Here is an 18131-nt window from a genome sequence, read left to right as displayed (position 1 = left end):
GGTATATTTTTATTCCACCCATGCCATGGAAATCAGAATCAGAACCGTTTATTGCCGGGGTCTGTTGCACACACAAGGAATTTGACGTGACAGGTGATGCATAACATTAAACAATCAACAACAATCAACACAGTGCAAAAAGTCGAAACATGTAAACATGTACAGTAAAATATAAAATAAAGTGCACAAACGAACAGATAACAGGACTATGGTCAGAGACCGCTCTACTTTATTTCAATCGTCATGTCACTCATAACTATTACAGCGGTACCTGTCACAGTGTGAGATTGTACAATTTGTGGTTAAAAATATATAGCCAGAAAGTCCTCATTGCACATGGCTGTATTAAGCTGACCTTAGATCTGACTGCACACTGGCCGTGAAATATTCTCTGGAAAAACAATCAATGTGACAAACGTCCTTCATCCCTCAAGGGAATTCGTCTGTTCACCTTCTGACAGACAAGCCGCTGACCCTTGGTGGAGTCCTTACATGTTTTGTTATGGGCTATTTATCTTACATTTAGATTACAGTAGAGACATTCATAGCTATGTACAGTGAATCAGGTCCTATATTATACTTATATACACCTTGCTGGTGGTTTGTATTGGGATTTCTTCCTGTCTTTTTAACGTTGTTAATAGGACAAAGCAATTTATACTGAGTTTCGCAATAACAAGTAAGCAGTCACAGAAAAAGACAAGACGGTAGACAAGAAGAATTCAGAACTAATTGTAGCCATCATTATTTCATAAGATATCAGTTTATAATACAACCTACGTTTTTAGACCAAAGAATCTATTTTTGATTGAACTTCATTATTTCCTCAAACCTGTCAACCTCTTGACTCACACTGGGGAAATGGTTTAAAAATACTTTACATTTCTTTTACTTCTTTGCAGCCTGTCTCCGCTCACTTTGCTTCACTCAGTCCCCTCTGATTTTGGCAGGACTTTGATAATGTGAATAATCAGATGAGCTGGGCCTGTGAGCCAGCCTTGAAATCGGGCTATGCCAATTCAGCCAGTAAATCATTTTAACACGGCTCTGAAGAGGGAGGACCGCACACTGAAGTGTGCTTATAATAAAGATTGGAGCACTGTGTGATCTGAAGAACATACCATAAAAGAAATGAGATAGAATTGTGGCAAGAGATTGAAATATTATAATTCGGTTGCATTAGTGAAACTTGATTTTTTGTGTGGCCGGAGGTTTTCAGGTTGTCCTTCTATCCAATTCTCGGAAACGCAAAATCTCAGGAACGCCTCAAGGGAGTTTCTTCAAATTTGGCACAAACGTCCACTTGGATGAAAATTTCCCCACAAATGTCTAGTCGGATAAAATGATGAATTTGTGACATTTTGGACAGATATGGAAGCAAACTGCTTCTGTGGGCCATGGAGAAATGGCCCACAGGAGACAGGTCTATGAAGCAGTTTAGCCAAATGCTGATTAAAGATATAAATGTGTGACATATATTATCCAATCAGTGTCCTCAAATAGATTCAGCTTGGGGCCAAATCTGTTTTGCCCCAAACTGCGCATCTTCGTCAACAGTCTCTGGAGGCGAGCGCGAGCACTACTCCTCCAAGACCCGTTTGAGAACTTTGGCGGAGAAACTGCAGTGAAAGAGCTGATCCCAGATCAGCCTGACCTCACAATCAGACAGCAGAGTAGCGTGAAAGGGAAGCAGTACATGCAAAGCTTCTCTAGTAGCTGTACACCAGACAGGCTTGGCTAGCTGGATGCAGTCATGCTAATAACTTATTCAGCTTTTTAAAACAACGGGGACAGATCCAGCACGGACACTTAGGGAGTGAGGGAGGAGGAGGTAAGGAAACATGAGAACCACGGCACACATGGAGAACTCTGTCAAGCTACATATTAAGTGAACATCTTTTCTTCTACATAGTTGTCCTCAGTCTCATCTGCTTAACTTGGTCATGGAGGCATCAACATTTAATTGAGACCTTTAAATTAACAGTAAAAACTCATCATAGCTTAATTTAACATCAGTATTCCTATTTACACTTCATGTTTACTTCTCCTGATCTTTACCTCCATACAACAAAGTCCATAGGGGCATCTCAATAAATAAACGTGTTCTATTATATATATATATATATATATATATATATGTGTGTTTTATACTATACTGAATATATATAATATAATATGATATATGTGTATATAAATGATTATATTATACTGCATTGCTTGTGAGGGTGACACAAATAAAAAACAAATCCTGACGTGTTTATCAAAGTGTTGTTTACTACTTTCTTTTCGTGTTGGAATAAATGTTAAATATTTAACTGCAAAGTAGTAATGCGTGTTTGATACCTTAATTTCTTTTTGCATGAAATCTTACTGGGATGTTTGCTGAAATCGATTTGATGTGGCACAGCCCTACCTAGAACATTTGTGGAGTAACATCTCCCTGAGCTGAGAATGAAGTCGCTCTCCCTCTGTGTGTGCTGTAATCTGAGCTTCTCCTTACTTTGTTGGTGCAGCCGGTCATGCTTGCTTTTATTGCATGTTGGTGCGTGTGAGCGTGCCCCACTGGCTCGCTCACGGCCGACCGCTCTGCACTGCTCTTATTCAGTGTTCACAGCCGATAACGCCGTCCCGACCGACAGTGTCGACGCGGAAGCGTAGCATCCACCCTCCGGCCCCTCCTCGGTTAAACACTGGTAGCTCTGACTGCACTTTCGCTGTAGTTTGCACTCTTGAGAGGCAATAGAAATGCTCCCAGTCTCAGATCCTGCACCTTCAACAAACACCTGCACCATTGTTCCTTTTAACATTGACACAAGGTGACTGATGGACATGTGCAGTATACTTTGTATGAGCCTGAGTGACCTGATAAACTATTGTTAAATCTGTAGCATCAGGACTTCAATAGCTAGTCTTAATATGATGGATTAACAGCAAATAATCATCCTGAACAATTTAAACAAAAAAAAAATAACGCATAAAACTTTGCCCAAGTCCTACCGATGCGTTTAGAGTTCATAGATGTAACACATCCTCTCAGAGTTATAACAGTAAATGGGAGCACACCGCGTGTCTCTGTTTCTGGAGCAGTTCGACGTGTGTTGGCTTCAACATCCACTGCCTGTTTTTGAGAGAAATGCAACGTGAATATCTCTCCTCTTTCTCTTCCTGAGCCGGTGAGGAAGAGAAGAGAAGATACAATGTGACAAGCAACTGGAGCCAAGAATATAAAAGTAATCCTAGATTACAGATGAGAGAAAAGGGAGAAGATGACTGAGTCATGGATAAGATGAAAGAATTGTTGAAGAAGCAATTCCGTGGGGGAGGAACAGGGAGAGCGATGGTGGATGGGAGTAGAGTGAGAAACAAGAGGATGGAGTGTAAATGAAGTCCTCCGGCATGTCTCTTGTGTAATTGTTTAGGTATTGTATATGGATTATCTATTTTTTGCATGTCAGCACATGTTTTTTGAGTGGGTGTGAGCCTTTACACGGTACATACCATACATGCTCTGTACGTTATGTGTATACGGTAACAAGTGTGTGTGTTTCTGAGTACACGTTTATTTTCCATAGCCAATAACCCGGGTGAAGAACACAGCTATTACTTTCCCACTGATTTGTTTTGTTATATCCCAAGATGGAGAATATTTAAGGAATGGTACTTATGAGGGAGAAAGGTGTGCTCAGGTCGTATCTACAGTATGAATTATGTATGCATTAGTGTGTATGAACCTGGAGAACAACAGTCTGTCCTTGAAATGTATAGAGTGCTCTGTAAAAAATCCCCCAAGGTCTGAGCTTCAAGCTTTCCGCTGTACAGTTTCTTATCAAAGGAGGGTTGAGGTTTATGTAAGCCTTGGACGTGGATCATTTCCCTTCACAGTTATTTATGAAGTTGTTTCGAAATACACAATGATTCGCAGGTGTACTCCTCTGCGAATACAAAGGGTAAAGAATTCCCACAGTATTTTTAAACGTGTGCATATGCTGAGACTCTCTCTTCACTAAAGATATGGAACACAGCTCGCTGTCAACGGATCGTCTTTCATTATGTGCTTCTGGATGTCTGGATTTAACTTCAACCCTTTAACTTTAAATACTTCTTTTTTTTGTGTGTTTCTTTAGAATGTCCTCACATTACATTTCAGAATAATCAGACCACAAACATGTACAATATTATCATGCTGAGGGCACCAAATTATTCACGAGTGTATGTCTGTAGCGAGGGGTAAGATCATGAAGGTGGTGAGATGTTGTTTTTGTGAACATTGGAGGTTAATACACAGCAGACGTCCAGATGAAGTCGCAGCGCGGTAGCAGGGGGTTGGCTGCAAGCGTTTGCGAGCACACGTAAAATACAAACGTGTGTATTGCAACTACGAGAACAAGTTGTGGATTAGACATCAAAGAGCAACAGGATTAGCACGCAGCATCGGTCCACTTGCAGCGTAATCAGTGCTTCATGGCAGATATTGTAATTCTGCAGTAACATGTAATGGTTTTTTGTTAACTGTGTTGGAGAGCAGAGGAGATCGTATTCATTAATCATCAATCAGACAATCAGACATGGCCTTTAACTGGGAGGGGAAAAAGAAAACAGTAACATGCAGGGAAAATGCATTTACAAAGGATTCATATAATGCAGTAACATACATCATAACACTATTATATATTCTTTTAAAAGCTATTATTGTCTTTATGTTTTTAATAACTAAGTGTGTTTCCTTCCGTCCAATGGTGCAGTGTCTATAAAAATGACTCACTTCCCCTCCGGCTTTTTGGTATTTTATATAATGCAACTTGAAAATCACAGCAGAATAATTAAGCGGCAGCAGAAGAAGAATAAAATAAAGACAATTACAAGGAAGAAGATGGAACAATTGCATACGAAGTAAACAGGAAAACGAGACGAAGCAGAGTGAGAAAGAGGAGGAAGAGGAGGAGGAGGAGGAGAAATGGCATCAGGAGAAAAGAAGAAGCAAATGAAGAAGGCGATGAAGAAGAAAAAAACGCAAGAAGGAGAAGAAAAAGTTATCTGACCAGCAATCATGTGTACGAGCTCTCTCCCAAAGGAACAACCATTGAGTTTGAAGCCAGCGGTCCTATTGAAAATATTAAGCAGGTGAGCATTTTCTTGAAGTCTCATCCCAGAACAAAAAGAGAAAGAAGCAGGTTAAAGAGTGGTGATGATGATGATTGAAGAGACGAGATAGAAGAGTTAAGTTATAATTAGATGCCGAGACACAAATAATCTGTCAGGTTAAATATAATTGTCCAACTTTTTTGACAGACCTGAACTTACCAAGAAACACCAATCACCTGTGATGCTCGGTTTATTTAATGTTCGGTCTTCTCGAACACGGTTCGCAGCAGGAGCTCTGTGGATCTGTGGATCCCCACAGGCAGCTTATGTGTGTAGTGTCAGAACTCAAGCTCAAAGAGACACCGGACATCTGAGCAAACCTGTCAGTCCTGGACTCGAAGCCAGCTGAACTGAAAGTACATCTTCAGATGTAATAAGCTCCGCCTTTGTGCACACACTGAATATCAAGTTGTTCCCCAGGTGCCTCATTTACATTTCACATTCCCGGGCTTCATCCTCTGTTTCACTGGAGTTGTTGGGGCCCTCCATAAATGGATCCATTTTTTTAACAACGTTTTGAAATGTGTTGGCCTGAAAGCCAACAGCAAAATGACACACACACACACACACACACACACACACACACACACACACAGAAACAAAAAAACATCATAGATAAATAACAAAGTATTTGAGAGCAGCACTAAATAGGCTGGTTTACTTGAATATCAAACACAGCAACCCTCATGAACAGATGTAAATCACTGTTGTGCGCTGAAGCGAAATGCTTCATTTTGAGGTCTTTAGAACTATAAAAGCTGAATAAGTGAACATAATTTGGTTTTATTGTCCCGGGAGTTGTTATCACACTCAGCTTTTCTTTCTGTTTTATGGGATAAGAAATGCCTTCTTTTTGGATGATAAGCAACCTTTTGTCTACACATTCTCAAAGTGATCGTATAACTTCAAAGCACACACGTGAACTTCTGTGCATAAGAGCAGAGAATCCTTTAGACCCTGTTTTGATCCCGTTGCGGGGATTCACACCCTGCAAACACCCACAATCTCTGGATTCCTTTTGTCACCATTTATTACCATGATATTTGTCATGACCCGAGCGCATACTTGAAAACCTACAGTGTCTGCACAACCCTGTGAACCTCAGACCTTGTACTATGTGAAACTTGTCAGCCACACACACACGTGATAGCCAGCTGTCCCAGTTTACTCCCAAAGTGTCCTCACGGTGCACTGGACCAAAGCACAATATATCACACTCTACACCTCCATTTACATCTTGAAATATAATATATTCCCTGCTTCTTATACAGCTATCAAATATAATTTGAATGTAAATATTTCACATCTAACAAAACTTTGCTGTTAACTGTTCCACAAGGCCCGCTTTACAGCTACTGCTCATTCCTTTAAAGCTGCACTCTTCAACTTCTCTTGGATCAGATCCTGATTTATATTTTATGGCGTCACCTTCCACCGGCTTCAAGGTTTAATCTATTACAGGTTGGCCAACTACTACTACTTTGTTGCTGGCGTCCTTGGATGGACTCCACATTTAAGTGTTTACCGTGCGCGCTCTACTGCACGGGCCGATCATGTAGACTCTAAACTGTTGGGCTGAAACGAGGCCGTACACAAAGTGATGATTGGGCTGTACATTTTCATATGTTACTCCCTGATTCCCGGCACCTGTTTACATTCATTACACAACACTCTGTATGTGACCAAGGCTATGCCATGTTGTACCTCCAGGCCATGATGGAAGCAACATGTCCTCACACCTGGAACAAAAAACAAACCAAACAACCCATATTACTGTTACATAAGAGTAATGGTCAGGGTATTTTTGGATTATGCCATCTGTTGTCATAAGATCGTATGAATGGGAATAACTTCTGTGTTGCACTCAGTTATAAGCACAGAAAGTGACCAAAGAAATGTGAGGAATGAAAAAAGATGATTTGCACGACCAACCATCCACCCTGATCTCCTCCCAAAAGGTTTTACAGTATTGCACAATGTGTCTGCCTTTGTTTCTGATTGAGGACAGTCATTATTTTTATGACCACAAGAGGTCGCTTGCCAGGAAGATGTTAACATTGTCATTTAAGTGAACAAACAGCAGAAGCTGATGTGGTTTTTCTGGCGAGGAACGTGTCAATTGAACCCTGCTCTCTTCCCCCTGTGACTCATCTGTCCTCTCACACCGCAGTTCCTTTTGCTCTTTATTCAGTTGTAGGATCTCACTGTTAATTGGCTCTCTTCTGACCTCCTCCTCCTCACAAACAACTCTCCATAGTCCATCATGCATTCGGCTTCACCTTTCTTTTACTCTGTCTCCTGGGACTGCAAATCAATTTTGTTATCAATAATTCTCTGCACTCTTTCCACTTTCCAATGGATTTGTCACACATGTAAAATGATTCTGATTCAGTAAAACTCTGCGGGGAACCAGATTGTAATTCATTTTTCAGATTGAACTTTGCCGGAGATCAACATCTCTTGGTTATAATGAGATTGCATCTCAACGGACTATAAATTATTTCCGAGTTCTTCAGTTCTCAGCTCCCATGATGTGAAAATGCCAGCTTGCTCTTAAGGGAGCAACATTGCAATCAATTTCCTAATGCTAAAATGAAAATGTCAAGAACTTTCAATGTTAATTTGCCCAAAGGCCCTTGTGGTTCTGTTGAAGCTCATTATAATGTGTATACACCAGTATTGTATGTAACTTTGTAACTTTGGTGTCTGAACTTCACCCTAGCAGTTCTTTTTATCCAAAAATAAAAGCACTGGTCCTCTACAAACTCTTGCTTTACGTGACGGCATGAGAGAAAGGTGATCACCAGCCACTTTATTAGGTACGCTTGTTCAACTGCCCCTTCTATGTTTCTATATATAAATACACTTGCCATTTTTACAATATACTTGTCTTAAAGTACTGTTATCTGTTTGTTTGTGTACCATATGTTTTTGTAAACTTTTATGTTTCTATTTTTAAATGATGTCTTGATTATTGCTGTTCATTGTTTATTGTTATGCACCGTTCACCAAGTTAAATTCCTTGTATGTGTAACATACTTGGCAATAAACAGTTCTGATTCTGATTAATCTAATCAGCCAATAACATGGCAGCAGCTCAAAGCATTTAGACATGTGGACAAAGTCGAGACGATCTGCTCAAAGTTCAAACCGAGCATCGAAATGGGGATGAAGGAGGATGTAAGTGACTTTAAATGTGGCATGGTTGTTAGTGGCACAGGTTAGTTTGAGTTGCTGATCTTCTGGGATTTTCACGCACTACCATCTTTAGGTCTGATAGAGAATGGTCAAAAAAAGGAGAAAATACCAAGTGAGCAGCAGTTCTCTGGGTGAAAATGACTCGATCGCAGAAGTCAGATGAGAATGGACTGGTTCACACGAGAAAGTCAACAGTAACTCAAATGACCACTTGTTACGACAGAGGTATACATGAAGAGCATCTCTCAACACGCAGCATGTTAAAACTTGAAGCAGATGCGCTTCAGCAGCAGAAGGCCACTCCTGTCCGCTAAGAACAGGAAGCGGAGGCTACCATCGGCACCGGCTCGCCTAAATTGGACAAAAGATGTTTGAAAAAAACTTTGCTTTCTGCTGAAACATTCAGATGGTAGGGGGCAGAATTTGGTATGGACAACATAAAAGCGTGGAGCCATCCTTCCTTGTAGCAACACTTTATGCTGGTGGTGGTGGTGGTGTAACGGTGTGGGGGAGATTCTCTTGGCACACTTTGGGCACCGTGACAATGTCATGTCGCCACCAAGCCACCGGATCTCAATCTAATAGAGCACATTTGGGATGTGGAGTAATGGGAGATTTTCATCATGCATGTGCAGCCGTCAAAACTGCAGACACTGCGTGATGCTATCATGTCAATATGGACCAAAATCTGAGCAATGTCAAATTTATATATTTATTAACTTAACTTTAAGATTTATGCTTAAAATTGTGAAAAAATCTTTGCCATTATTTTACATGAATTTCTACGCCTAATTTACAGTAATGATCCCAAGATTACTTAATATGTAAGTCCAACATTCACTCAAAAACAATGTTTTGCTTGTTTTTTGGTCTCTTTAGCTGCTAACTGCTCGACTGTGTTCACCAGACAGTGGCATCGTGTTTAATGCGCGCTGGTATTAAACTGAAGGTTTTTAGAGCTTTGGCACATATAATCAGATTTGTTGTCTACTTGTGTTATTGTGATTGCGTAAATGTGTGTTTTGCAATAATATAAAGCTGTTGTAGTGTGATCCTGTTAATGCTTTTAGCTGTTCAGATACAGCTGGTATTCTTTTCCCTCCTGGTCTACATTTATAAAATACACTGGAGCTATTATGTTGCTCGTATTCATATTTGTATTGTATTGTATGACAGCCAGGTCATTTCAAGCAGAATGACTATGTATATATAAGTGCCTTAGGCCCCTTTAGGTGAACGCGTATCGCCTGAGGCCGGTCACCCCGGCTGAATAAGGCCTCCTCTCCACCTGTCTGATAAATAGCTCGGGCCCAATTCCCTCGCTTTGCTGTTTTATGCCGTCGCCTGTCTTTGATGTCATCAGATAATTGCTCCTTTTAGAACTCGGAAAGGGCCACTCAGCGCTCACGGGATGGAAGAGTATCCATGGTGACAATCTTTGTTATTCCACACCGCAAACAACTGTTTATTGTGCCCTGGAACAGGGAAACGCTTTCGAGTGGAGATACTGCACATCTGGGGCCGAGGAGAGAGGGAGACGGAGAGAGAGAGAGACAGACAGACGGAAAGAGAAGGGGAGAATAGGAAGAGACGAGAGGCAAACTGGAAAGATCACATTAGTGTGCAAGTGACGGAGAGAAAGACAGACAGGTGCCTGATGGATCGTTACTGCTCAGGGAGGAAAAGGAGAGCTTGGTGAGGACTCAGCGAGGCTGCTGAAAGGAAAAACTAACTCACAGGATTTCTTCCCTGGGTTCACAAAGGATCTTTATGTGCAGAGCATTGATCCTGACCAGGCACGATGGATATTGATAACCGGCACTGGATCAATATGCAAGAATGATACCTGTAATTGACAGGTACCGTAGTGATGTCGCTCAAATTGGACATATGGCTTATTAGAGCCATTTTTTTTTTTCATGCCCTCCTGCTTTAGTCACCCTCTTCCTCATATATATTGTTATTATTAATGAATGCACACACCCACCATGTGGATGATTTGGGCTCAGCCATTTGTAAGGCTGTCGTTCTGCTGTATCCCTCGGCCCCATCTGTCCCCCTCTCTTCTCTTGTATTAGACTTGATGACCGAGCTAAACTCCACGATATGTCAAAGCACTTTGAATTACAATCCTCTTCACACTCCACTGAAACGACGAAATTGGCCATCTCACATTTTGCAGTTATTACCATTGGATATTGCCAAATGCAATTATGGCAGAAAATGCATGGCTGCCAGCTACGTGATTGACTTTTACTGGCTGCCGTATCAACTTTATTGTAACTCTACGAGGTAATATGAGTCATATTCTGAATGTGCCTGATTAATTTAGGAAGCACATATAGCGCCCAGTGAAACAAGTGAGCCCACAGCTAGAGTTGTACAGGACTATGAGACCGCTCTGTGTATCAAATATGTATTTTGCAAAACATACTTCTCTCTGATATTACGCCTGTATTTCAAAACCTAGAGTTTTTTGAAAGACAGCGGATGGATGACTGATCGACTGAGAATATTCACAGTAGGGTCAAATATAAGTTGGATGTAATGGAAAAAGAAGACCTTCGGAGAAATACACACTCGGAAGAAGCTGATGGATTACATATTTTCGGTAAACAAGTTGGAAGCCGTATCGTGTGAAATTGCTCCCCGTCTACAGCCATCTGCGAACGATCTGCCCACGTCATGTTTCTTGTTGTGCATGCTGAACCATTACAGCACTTATTTCAGTGGATCCTCCAAGATATCCCCGGGGTCTGGAACGGCAATCACTTCCCTGCACTGCATCTTAATGACAGAGGAGAGGACAGATTGTGGCTCTCTGAGGGGTTGGTGAGGGGAATGGTGAGAGGATTTGGGTAAAATAGAGTGCAGTGGAGAGGAGACAAAGTTAGACGAAGGATGGAGAGGGGAGGACGGGGAAAGTGTCAAGAGGAGGAGACAAGTAAAGAAGGAAGGGGGAAATTATGATAATGGGAAAGGGGGAGTAGCAATGATCATAACTTAGAGGATCTTACTATGTTTTTTTGTTCGTTTTCCTTATTCAGAACCGGGTCAGAGACACAGGCTGTACATGTTGTAAAGCCCTCTGAGGCAAATTTAAAATTTTTAGTTTTGGGGCTATGCAGTATAAATAAAACCTACTAAACTTTAAAAGCAAAAACTGGAAGGAGACATGGAGAGAGGAGGAAAATAGGATAGAATTAGAGAGGGAGAGGGTGAAAAATGTAAAAGTCCTATGAAATGAAAGAGAATAATAGAGGGAGAAAGATAATGATGGGAGGCTGCTGGAGCTATAGAGGAAAAGTCAGGAGTGATAAAAAGAAGAGAGAAGTTCAGTGAAACCAGAATAAAGTATTCAGTGTTGCAAGTGTGTGTGTGTGTGTGTGTGTTTGTGTTTGTGTTTTTTTTTTCAGAGTGCACATGTGTGCTTGCACAAAGCAAGAAAGCCTGCGAGCATTTTAAGAGCCGAACATCTCCGGCTTCTTACAGAAGTCTCGCTCTCCCTCTGGAGTTTCACATGGTGAATTCACTCCGTGTTTTGCGACGCTGAGTTTGGCAATCAGTGCAGTGTATTGTTCACACATCTCTGGTAATCCCGGTCTAGTCCTGCTGGATTAGTGCAGGAGATTCCTCTGATACTCAGTGTTGTTTGAGAGGAGAGAAAATGCTTTGGCTTAGCAGGAGGCGACTGAATCAGATATGATATTTCACTGTCTGCAGCCTCTGTCTGTTTGTCCTATAACTTGTCAATGCCGCTCATTCCAACTGACGTATTCCAGTTTTTCTTAAACATAGATTTTGCACTTGGGAATATGGCAATATGTAAGGGCAGATGGCTCCAGCTTTACATCAAAGTAGAGCATTCAAAGGAAATGTGTGGTGTGCATAATCATATTCACGATAGATTATCAGTCGGGCCGCTTGTCTGCATTATTCATATTTTGTCAAACAGCATATTTTATCCACTGCATACTTTCTGTGTTTCTGTAGTTTCCCTTCTTGTGTCATTAAGAGAGGAGACCTTTTGAGTGAAGCACTTTATTGCACTCCGTGTCAGGAATGGAAAATCATCTTTTACTGACATGTTCTTGAGTTGAATATATCCATTCAGTGGATTCCTGCTCATATGTAAAGGTAAAGGGTAACAAGGTTTACTAACAACAATCAGCTTTTTGTGACATGAATAAAGAAAGAAATAGACATGGAAACATGCTGCCTTTATAACTCTCATTATCTCATAACGTACTTTTTACGTGTTACTGAAAATGTGACGTGTCAAAAGCATGTGCTGCAGTTATTAAAATGCTGCCTTGCCATCTTAGTGTCACATGGAACTATGGATGACCCTCCTCCTCCCCACTTCCTTTAACCCAAAGAGTTCAACCACATGTCCTATGCATAATTTAGCATTACATGGTGGTCGGCCACTATGGATTAATAAACCATCACGAGCACAACTACACATAAAGGCAAAGCAAAAAGGCAGGGCAGTTCTCCTCATATTGCACATTTCCTTCACAGTGGCAACTCAAAGTGCTTCAAAAATTGCAGAAAAAGAAGTTAAATATGACCTATCATTCAAAGTGATGGCAATAATGAACCATTAGAATGAGATTGATGAGTAGTTGTAAAACCCAAAGAAGAGAGAAAAAAGCCTAATAAGGCAGGCATGTTGTGCTACTACAGTCTGCATACAATAATGCCGAGTTCTGCATCCTCACTGCCTCCTCCTGCATCAGTATTTGGTTGCGTGTTGAGGCGTTATGTTTCCGGGTGGTCTGTCCGGTCCATTCTCATGTGGTCGCGTCATCTCAGGAACCCCTGGAGGGAATTTTTTCAAATTTGGAACAAATGTCGACCTAGACTAAAGCGCCAAAATCTAACAGATTCAATTCTAGAGGTCAACGGTCAAGTTCACTGTGACGTCGCATCCGTCACATTCTCGTGAACGCAGTATCTCAGGAACGCCTTGAGAAAGTGTTACTTCTTCTCATTCTTCACAAACGTCCACTTGGACTCCATGATGAACGGATTAGAATTTGTTGGTCAAAGGTCACTGTGACCTCACACACTTTTTGGGCCATAACTCAAGAAGTCCTATGCTAATTACAACAATTTCACACAATTGTTAAAGGTAAACATTCTGTAATGACGACATTTTTGGACAGAGATGAATGTAAACTGCAACATCACTGTTGGAGGCATACATTTATTTTCTTTTTGTCGTTTTTTAAAATGTTATTTGAGTCCAACCTCTGCAGCAGTGTGAACTACCCGCCATTGTGGGCAAAATAATGTTTTAGGAATTTCCACAGTTTAAATTGAGTGGTCTTGCCAAAAGCATTTTTTTGTTTTCTTCTTCAAACGTTAACCAGCTGTGACGCTTTTGCCATTTCTCATTAAATGTGGTCGTGACCCTTTTCTTCACGCTTCTTTCACCCCCTCCTCATGGTAATTGACAGCTTCAGTTGTGTCTTATCTCCTGCTTTTTTTCTTGAGGCTCTTTGCACCATATCCAACAGTTTAGCTGAATTTTTCTCCTTTAAGTCCAACCCAATGCCACAAAGTGCAGTTTGAAGGCTACAGTGTAGATAATGAGAGTCCATGGCACCATGTTAAAGTCGTGCTGGAACCAGATCACTGGACCTCTTGCACCAGTACGTGTGAGTGAGTGGTAGATTGCCTGTTCATTTCAACACAACACCCTGAAGATGAAAGAAGAGAAGCTGACAGCATGAAATGTAAATCATAACTGAAATTCAAATATGATCCACTTGTGTGTGCGTGCATCACTTATGCATACATACAAACACACATGCACGTAAACCAACCGCTGCAAATCTTCTGTGAATCTTCTCGGAAGAGGAGGATTATTAGAGAATATATTAATGGTACAGATTTAGCAGATTTAGCGCTGGCTCTGCAAACTCAGTATATTTCTCCTGGGTCTGCATAATTAATGGAAACTGAGGCAGGCATACTTCATCCATATACTATATATACAGGATCCAGTCCAATTTTGTACATACTGTTCCCTCATTGTTCCTGTAGTTTTCTACAGCTTTCTGCTTCTCATCCAAATGTGCTCGTGTTCACATATTCTTTGAATTATAGTTATCGATAATTAGAATATGTTATTATTCAATGAAGGCTCAACTTTTCCCTTAAATAAAAAGAAAAGCTGTCTCTAAATAGAAAGTGATGAACATAAATTCACTTGCTCAGTCCTCAGAAAATAGCAGCTCATATTGGCACATTTAATGCTTTTTAATAGATTATTATTTAGATGAGCAACAATACAGAATAATTGCATATCATCTTACCGCCACTGCCATACATGTCTCTCTTTTTGTACAATGACGTGATGTATTGAGTTTCTGGTACTATAATGTTATGATGCTACTTGCTTTGTCAATTCAAACATTACACTGTTAAATATAGCTGGACTGGGATATATCATGTTTGGTATCTTGCATAACAATACAGAAAAAGTTAACTGATGCATTGAAACACATCACAATCATCATTTAGCTCACTTTTTTGAAAGAACATTTTTTTAATATAGCTAGTTGTGTAATCTTTGAGACAATTGCCATAGCATGCTCTCTTAGAACATTATTTAGACCATTTTTATTTTAAAATGAATTATTCAAAATCGGTAATGCCAGATACCCCTGATAAACTGATATTATATTTGAGATTTTGAGCCCAATTTTCAGGATACAACACATTGTGTATTGAGCTTTACACACTCAAACTGCTAAATTTGAATGTGCAAACCAAAGCAGCCATAACAACTTTAATAGCGCATGATATTGGTGTTGAAATCTGATCAAATGTTTGGAGCCAGCAGATTCTCTTGTAGCAAGTAGCTATGCCTCTCTTCATGACTTCTCTCTCTGTCTATCTCAAAAAACATTCAAAGGGTCTCTCAACATTTGAGACGAGAGGTCATCTGACAGGCTCCGCTGCTCAGAAAAACGGAACAAGAGCGAAAGGTCAAGGATTTCTGCCAGCCAGACAGCAAGTGGGTGCTGCTCTTCTCTGACCTGTTTTTTTTTTTTTTTGCTGTTGCTGTTAAGTGGAAAGTCTATGAGACTAGACTGTGGAGAGAGGAGAGGAGTGTTACTCGGGGGATAGTGAGAGAGGAGTAAAGAGGTGAAAATTGAAGAGCATGGGAGGTGCACAAAAAAAAAGAGATATGGACGAAGGGGAGGGAGACGAGATACAAAGACCAGAAAGGGGGTTAGGGGTTGTGAGGATGATTCATGTGTATGCTCTCCATGGCTCCCAATCTCTCATTCCAGTTGTTCCACTTCAATTGGCTGAAATCTATTTTGAATCCTTTATTGATGTTGTGTTTTTTAAAGAAAGAAACAAGGGAGTCAGTTGTTAAAGAATAACAACTACAGTTAACAGAGGAAAGACAAAGGGAATCAGTTTGCTTTTAAATTATTTAAACAGCAACCCACTGTGGTTTGGGACCAGGGCAGCTTAGAGGGGGGAAGTTGTTAATGATACTGAAAAGTAGATATTGATCAGGATGCCTCTCAAGACTCTTCCCTGTGGAGGTTTTCCAAGATTCCCGCAGCTGAAGAGACCTTGGGGCAGACTCGGAACACGCTGGAGGGATTACACATGCTGAGGAAGTCCTCAGGATCACATGCCAGATTTAATCACATCACATCTTTATGAATAGCAGGCAGACTAGTAAACTGTGTTCCTCATACATATACATGGACCTTCCACATGTCTGTAATGTGACGCTGTGGTGCGAGAGCGGACGAACACACGGGTTTCTGTTTGCACAAACTGCCATGCATGACTACCCGCAGAGCGCTGTGCAAGCAGTCTCGTATACTATTAGTCTCTGTTAAATGCCATGGTCAGAGGATCATAAGATAAGTCCCCTGGCTGCTGTTAGCACTGCATGTAGCTAATTGGCCTCCTTTAGAGGCTCAGTTTGCGAATGATGAAGTGTCAGCGAGCGCTTATCCTTTAGATTCGCGGAGCTGCAGCTGGGCTGTGACAGAGACTAATGGATAGACTTTGCCAAGGGGACTGCTGCTGCTCTCCGCCAACACATATACACAAATCACACGCACATCTACGCGAAATACAAATGAGAGCATGCCACCCTTCCCTACACACACCCAGGCACACAGTGTGTTTACCGAGGTCTGATAATCCCCTATAGGCGTATTAAAACTGTTCAGGGCGCCTGCTCATGTCCAGACACGGCACATTCATATACAGTTCAACCACATGAGCAAATATAGACAGCACGTGCTGCTGTAAATTGGAGTGCATACTTCATGTTTTCCATGCTTGAAGGGGTACTGCCTATACATACATTTGCACGAAGCAGCAGCTTCCTCATCCCAAGCCTCGAGGCCCTCAGCTTAGCCTTGAGCCAGTACTCTGATTGTCCTTACACATGCCGAGGATTTCTTCCTTTGGTAGCAAATACACTTTCTGAGTGGTGCACGGGCTCTGAATTCTTGGCAAAAGCCTGAGGCCGAAGACAATATTTTAAGATCAAAACTAACTCTCTCACTTTACTTTTTTTCTCTCTGTTTCCCTTTCTGTCTGTCTTTTGTTTTAGCACGTCTCCCCACATAGATGGTGGGGCCCTGTCCACCGTCTCCTCGCTTTAATTTATGGGCCAATATATCCATCAAAGCATCAAGTAAGTGAAGCGATTGCATTAGCTAAGACAAAACAGCGGTAATGGTTTATGCAGCTCTCACCAAACATTAGTCAGTCGACCATCTCGTGCAAATCTTTAAACCTCTCCCCACTGATAAGTGATGGAGAAGAAGTGCAACTGATCAAACATTTCTCCCATCAGTCTCTTTGCCTGCTTGATCTAGACTTAACTTTATGACTGTATTTATGGGGGACAATATACACTTATTGGCATTGAGTCTAAATATCCCACTGTCTGTCCCTCTGTTAATTAAATGAGGCGCCATCACTTTGTAGTGACAAAAAAATGGTAACGTTTTTTGTGAACCAGACCCAATTAGGAACATCAGTGGGGCTTAGGGGAATATCTGTGTTTGTTTCTGTCTGCATAAGTGAGTGTGTTTATAACTGCCCAATTACTGTGCACATCTTCTGCCAGTGTCAGTATCTTGTTGGCAATTACGACAACATGACTGAAAGCAACCACGTTGTCTCAGAGGACACAAAGTAAGCGAGCACTGAGATGATGTTGTTATTAGAGATCTATGAAGCAGCAATAAAGCCGTTGTTACCGAGGGCGCAGACACTTGACTTCTAAAAAGCATGCTCAACCGATGGTGGTGGTGCATTATGGTTTGCAGAGACAAAGGGTGGAAATGTAAATTGAAAAAAAATATAAATCAAATGTGATGTCCCTGAGGCAAATAGCTGGCATGTTAAGTTATTTATAGAAAGGCCGTGAACATATTTACAGGACACACGCTGGGATGCTGAGAAAATGCTTTGCAAGAGTTGGCAGGAGATGAAACAAAGGCTTTTTTTGTTGTTTTGAGTTCATTTAAAGGCAATAGATCTCACTCTTGGCAGATTTTGCCCGCTGACTGATACTGGAAATGATGCAATAAGCCAAGTGATGTTTCCTCTCCAAGATGTCTCTCTCTCTCTATTTGTCTCTCTGTCTCTCGCTCTCTCTCTCTCTCTATTTGTCTCTCTGTCTCTCGCACTCTGTTTCTGACTCCGTCTTCCAACGCCGCCAACGAGGAGCTAGCGGCAATAAGATCCAAATTAAAACCTGCGTCATCTTCTTTTAGAACCACCAC

This window comes from Pholis gunnellus (genome assembly GCF_910591455.1).
Source record: "Pholis gunnellus genome assembly, chromosome: 6".
NCBI classification, from domain to species: Eukaryota; Metazoa; Chordata; class Actinopteri; order Perciformes; family Pholidae; genus Pholis; species Pholis gunnellus.
The sequence above is the reverse complement of the archived record's forward strand: the minus strand, read 5'-3'. Positions refer to the sequence as shown.